Source organism: Alligator mississippiensis, chromosome 11 (assembly GCF_030867095.1).
Source record: "Alligator mississippiensis isolate rAllMis1 chromosome 11, rAllMis1, whole genome shotgun sequence".
NCBI lineage: Eukaryota > Metazoa > Chordata > Crocodylia > Alligatoridae > Alligator > Alligator mississippiensis.
In genome coordinates, this window is record NC_081834.1 from 75,260,975 (window position 1) to 75,267,777 (window position 6,803).

Genomic DNA, 6,803 nt, shown 5'->3' on the forward strand with positions numbered 1-6,803 from the left:
GCAGGCCTGCGTGCAAGCCAGTCAGCGACAATGTAAATTGAGGAGACGGTGGCTAAGAGCCAGCAGGTCTCATGGAACCGGTCCTTAAACCACTTGTTACCGAAGGAGCGGGTTTGGTCCGAGACGCTACAGGCATTGTATAAACACTTCAAAGCACAGGCCACCTTGCCAGCAATGGCTTCCTAGCCAGTGTGGATGTTACCCTTTTATATGCCACCATCCCCCACCAGGACAACGTGCCCCGCCTATCTCCAAGAGCAAGCTGGTGACACAGAGTACAGACCCAACGATACGAAGGAAATGCTACACTTCATCCTCACATGCAACAATTCCACTTTTAACAAGCACCGTTTCCTCCAGGCCATGGGCCCACAGGAGGCCACCCTATTGATGAGCCACCTGGAAGAAGACTTCCTCAAAGACTGTACCATCCAACCCTTGCTGTGCTTAAGCCAGATCGATGGCATCTTTGTTGTTTGGACCGAAAACTGGCCACATCTCCGACTGAGTTCCATCAGATATGCGGCGGTCGTCGTCCCTCCATCCGACTGTCTCTCGCGGACTCTGGCACCAACATCTCCTTTCGAGACGCGATGATCGGCATCCCGAATGATAAAATACAGGCCACAGCAGATGAGGAACCCATGGACCAATGTCCATGTCTGCACAGAGCCGGCATTTGCCTTAAACATGCCACAAAACCCGTGATACCCAGCCAAGTCCTCATGGAGCACCGAATAGGCGCTGTGGGCAACACCCGGGATCGCCACCTCACAACTCTTAAAATGGCGTTCACATGGCAGAGACACTACTCCAGCAAGATAGCTGCATGTTTGAAAGAGCCGCCCAGATACCACGTGACCAATGGCTGCAGTGCAGAAGGAAAGCCCCAAGACTCACGAACTGCGGGTTATGACGTATCACCGCTCCCTCGAACCTACATGGAAAATCCTCAAACCATTGCAGCCCACACTAGAAGGAGACCCTATTTTTCCCGAGATCTTCCCAGAGCCACCCGTCCCGGCCTCCCGACAAGCACTGAGCCTGCAACCCTCATCGCCGGAGGCAAACTTCTTGCAGTCCAAAACGCACCAAATGGGTCCAGGCCATGCCATGAAAAGAAGTGCAAAGCCTACCAGTGTATCTCCACTGCAATGACTGCTACACGCCATGACAGAACCGTAGTCCTTCCCAGGTCTGACACCGGCACCCCGAGAAGCGTTCGCTATCTTGTCCGGCACACCAAATGCCCCAATGTCAAATACGTAGCAGAGACCAAACAACAACGGCGCGCTGCACTGAACGCACACCGGAAATCTATCTGAGGCCGGAGTACCCAGTGACTGGTAGGGGCACGTTTCTCATGAGAAAACTGCTCCCACTACAGTCTCGCAGGATGAATCCAGCACAGGAACATGCAAAATGCTTTCCACAGACGAGCCTATGAACGTCACTTCGTCAACCTCCCGGATACAACAACTCCTGGCCGAAACACAGAAGCAATGCAAAACTGTAGAACTCTTGGTTCCAAAATGATCTCTTTTATGAGACCAACTGGGAAATCACCAGAAACCTGTCTTTTTTGGTGAGCTTTCAGGCTCCAAAGCCCTTCATCAGGCTCCGAGAAAAGTATAGGTGGTAAAAAGTCCCTGTGGGAAGGAAATACACTTCATTTGTGCACAGAGGCAGCTGAAGGTGGACAGCTGTCCCTCTGGGTCCAGCTTTGTCTTGCGATATCCCAGTTGGTTTTGTAAAAGGGATCATTTTGGAACTGAGGGTTCTATTTTTTGCATTGCCTCTCATCTACAGACCAGCATGGCTACGGAGTACATCCCGGAAACACGGACGCCGCCGAATTGCAGCCGATGTTGGATTTTAAACTTTGTGTCAGAACAACGAGCAAGGATTTCTTTACCTCCCTGCCTGCCGTCTGACACCTCCGGGGAAGGAATTTTACCTACTTGCCATGCCAACAAGAAGCTCGGCACAACTCTCAAAGGCAAAGCTACCAAGTACATTCCTGGACTAAACACAGACCTGGGATTTATGACATGCTATAAGCTGCCTGACATCTGACACCCCAGGTATCTCACCACTTTCCCCTGCTACATTCATCCCCCTTCCCCAGCCCCATCCCCACCACTGGCTCCTCAAAGTACATCTCCACTGCCTGCCCTTCTTGCTGCAGACCAGCCACTGGCCTCTTTATTATTCATGCCCTCCAGGAAGAGCGCACACCAAATGCAGAGGATTCCCCAGCCTGACCAAGCATTTTTAAACCCAAAAGCTTGCTCAGGAAAATGTTTCTATTTATTTGGTCTAATAAAAGATCTCTCTCACACAAACACACACACACACAGGACCCCTTCCTGCCCCCAGCCACCTCAGTCTCACTCCCCCCCCCACCTCCATTACACTCACGTGCAGGGAGCTGCTGCCTGGCCATCCTGAGCAGCCCACAGGTGCAGTGGGCAGGGCAGGGCAGGGCTTGGCTGGGCTGGGTCTGGCAGAGAGCAGGAAGGCAGGACTCTCCTTGCCCAGCTCAGCCCCCTCCCCTGCAGGCATGGTGGGGCTCTTTAGGCAAGACCCCAGCCCGGCGTTCCTTGCCCCAGGAGGAGGGGTCCTGCTTCTGGCTCCCAGGGAAGCAAATGGGAAAGCTGCAGCTTTCAAACTGGTGCCAAAAATGGGTGCAGAGTTTAAAACAGCAGCTTTCACTTCCCTGCTGCAGAGGATGCCGGCCGCACGGGGCCCCTCAGCTGCAGGGCCTCCTGCGGCCACTGGTGTCACAGGCATGGGCAGGCCAGCCCTGCTCAGCAAGTGTCCAGACGACACCCAAGCTGAGGAGAGTAGTAGACACGCTGCAGGGTAGGGCTAGGATTCAGAGACCTCAGCATGTTGGAGGACCAAATCAAACTATATTTCATGAGGTTCAACAAGTGCAAAACCCTGCACTTAGGTTGGAACAGTCCCTCACCCTGGGACAGGCCGGGGGCTGACTGGCCGGGCAGCTGCTCTGCAGAAAAGGACCTGGGGGTGACAGGGGACAATGAGCTGAAGGGGAGCCAGCAGTGTGCCCTTGTCGCCAAGAAGGCTAACGGCATCCTGGGCTGCGTGGGTAGGTGTGTTGCCAGCAGGGCAAGGGAAGCAATTACACTCCTCGATGCATCAGTGGTGAGGTCACATCTGGAGTTCCGTGTCCAGTTTTAGGCCCCCCGCTAAGAAAGGATGTGGAAAACTTGGAGAGAGTGCAGTGGAGGCCAATGGAAAAGGTTAGGAGGCTGGGGCACGTGACTTTCAAGGAGAGGCTGAGGGCACAGGGCTGATTTAGTCGTAGGAAGAGAAGACTGAGAAGGGATTGAATAGCAGCCTGCGGGGGGAGGGGCTCCAAAGAGGATGGAGCAGGGCTGTTCTCAGCGAGGGCAAGGAGCTCACGCTGCAGCAAGGGAAGTGTGGGTGAGATAGGAAGTAAAACATTCTTGCTGGAAGGTGCGTGCTGCCGAGGCGGCCGTGTCCCCGAAAGGATTGTCTTTGAGCAACGACTTCTCTTTGTGTACCCCATTCGCCTTGCCTTCCTGGTCCCACATCCCCTCCCCTGCTAATACTTTGAGCCTGTCAGAGTCAGCATTTCTGAAGTCCGGGACTTCGTGCCTGTCGGTCAGTTTGTTGACCTTATGGAGGACAGTGAACCTGACCATTTCGTGGTTGCTGTTGCCCAGGCTACCCTCGATGTTCAAGCCATACACCAGATCATCTCCCTGGGCCAAGGGCAGGTCTAGGAGATCATTACCTCTGCTTCGCCCTTGCACATCCCGGATCAGGAAGAGGTTCTCTATCGCAGTCAGGGAACTGCGTGACTGATCCAACCTAGCCGAGCGTTCCTCCCGAGCTGAGTCCAGGTACTTGAAGTCACCCTGGGACACCCAGCCTCTCTGTCGGTTCTCTAGAGAAGTCCACATCCAGCTCCTCTGCTTGGTTCAGGGGCCTGTAGCAAACACCTACAGTTAGGTTTCTCTCGCCTCACACCCACCCCGTAGCTGGACCCAGGGTGTTCCAAGCTGCTTCTCTTCAGAGCCAGTGTCAGCCTCTGGAGAGGAGTCCTGCTCTCTCACATCGAGAGCTACCCCTCTGCCTTTTCTCCCTGCCGTGCAGGGTGCAGCCCTCTAGGGCTATGCTCTGATCATGCAAGGAGTCCCACCAGGTCTCTGTGATCCCCACCAGGTCACACTGCCATTGGCTTGTTCTCCGTGCATCTGGCATTGGTGTCCAGGCAGCCGAGGCCCCCAGCTGACACCCTCGATTTCCTGAGATGCCATGGGAGAACTGTTTGGGTTGCATTTTCAAAAGCAGTGTCCTCCACATGGGAGCTTTCCTGCATGCCGGTCCCCTGGCACGCTCCACTTGGAGTTTCCCTGTCCCTCGGCAAAGTCAGTGTAAAGCCCTATGCAGTCCATGGGCCACCCTGGCTGAGAGCAGGGCCTTACCTCCCCTAGCAGTCCTCTCTCTCTGAAGTGCATGCTGGGGTCAAAGAAAACAAAACCCTCATGGTCACACCACTGTCGGAGGCGTCTGTTGACGTCTTCCATGCAGCCTTCCCTCCTGGCTCCATGGCCTGCAACAGGGAGCACAGAAAAGAAAATGACTTGAGCCCCCAGTCCCTCGAGCCCAGGGCCCTGCAGTCACTCATGTCCCAGTCATGGTTACCCCTGGCCACATGGTCCGTGCCCACACAGACAAGGAGTGCAGGGTAATAATCGGAGGGATGGACGAGCTTGGGGATCCTCTTGCATGCGGGCCCCAGGGAGCCAGCAGACCTCTCGGGCTACGGGGTCCAGACAGCAGGTGGGTTCCTCCGTACCTCTCAGGAGAGAGCCCCCCGCTGCCACCGCCCAGTGTCTCCTCCTGGGGGCAGGGATACTTACCTCCTGAATACTTACCTCCTCCTTTGGTGTCTCTGTCAGAGTCTCCTCAGCGTACCTGTTGTGCAGTGCCAGGGGAGGACCAGCCCTAGCTCTGCGTGCCCCAGATATGGAGACGACCATTTTCCAGGGAGCTTGTGGAGCGGTTTGTGGCCACCTCCTCCCCTGTTCCCTTGGATTAAGGCCTGGCAGTTGTTGTGGCTGTAATCTTCATGGTCCCTGTCATGGCAGCTGTCATACCTCCTCCTTGAGCTCCCACACTCAGCCCTCCAGGGACTCCACCAAGGCATGCATCCTACAAGGGGGGGTGCGCCCATGCTCAGGTGTTGGCAGCCCACATGGTGTAGGGCCAGTCTGGATGGAGGTCTCAGCACCAAGAAGCTGATGCTGACAGGCACATCAGGTCACCTCCGTTGCCGCGAGCTACTTCCCGTACTTACCTGGTCTCAGCAGCTTCTCTCTAGGCCTCTGGGCTCAGGTCACTTGCTCAGACCAGCCCTTCAGGTGCCTAGTGCGCACCCCACTGCACAAACTCCTGTGCAAACTGCTGCGTCTTTGTCAGGCTGTGCCTGTTTGCATGCTCTGTTTGCACAGCTCCAGTCACAGGGCTCCCTGGGGGGGCTCAGCTAAGTAGAGACTGGAGGTGGGGTGGGGTTCCCCCCCGGGCTTCATTCAACCAGTGCATCCCACCCGGCACAGCCCCATACGCACACACACTTGCGCACCCACACACACACTCCCTCAAACCCCTGCAAGCACCCCTGCCCTCTCTGTTGGTCCAGCTTTTATCTCCCGGCCTTTCGCTGGGGGGGTCCAGGTCCAGGTCTTTGGCTCCTGGGGGCGCAACAGGCGTGAACCTGTGCATCTTTGTCAGGAAGCAGGCTTGAGAGCAAGTTCTCCACTGCGAGACAGCTAGCTGTTTCACAGCACACGTGAAGAACAAGAAGATGCTTCTGCTTTCTCGTCTAATCTAGCTCTCCAGGACTACTGACACGTTATGGCGGCCAGGACAACGATAACCTGATCGATGCTTCTGATCTCTGGAAGGGCGGAACCTCTGAAGGCAAGTCCCAGTGGCAAGTTCACTCTCACTGCCTCTCTCTCTCACTGCGATCCAAGGGGCCCTGCTCTCTCCCTCGTGCTAGGGATGACACTGGACGACAAGGAAACATCCCCGCTGTCAGAAATGAGAACACTCTCCTAATTGACTAGGGTTGCTGATGGTTCCCGGCAGGGAGGCAGCCACACCGCACATTCCAGTGTTTGAAAAGTGTCCCGACATTCAGAAAAAGTGGCTCTTGTTTTCTGTGCAGCACCCTTGCGCGCAGCGAGATGTGCCGAAGCTGTGTGTGCACTTGTATATCACGTAGCTAGCGATCCAGTTCCGCTGGAGGGACGCCACCGAGCACGCTTACAGCACAGGCTGCTCCTTCCTGGGGAAGTGCAGTATCATTTCAGAGATAGAATTAAAAACAAAACCGACCACAAATTACCACTCATGAGTATGCAACAGACCCTTCCGCTTTTCAATTTAGCATGGGGGGGGGGGGGGGGCATGGCAGGCTAGAGCCGAGCACAGGCAAACCCACCTGAGCGGCAAATACCTGAGCATCTGCCCGGTTGCTCAGGCAGGTTTTGCACCCGGCGCTAGTCACCGCCACAGCTTCACTGTTATCGGTCCTTCAGCTAGGCAAGGCGCCTGCCTGAGCTCTGACTGACCTGAACCGCCCGAGATGAGGACGGTGCAGTAGTGTCGACCCGCTTTACCCCTACCTCTGCCAATCTGGCAGGCTACATTTCCTGTGTTGCGACCTCAAGATGCAGAATGCAGACTCACCTGAAGTCTCGTGCTTTATGGAGAGTTTGGAAAGAGAGAGTGCAGTGCTT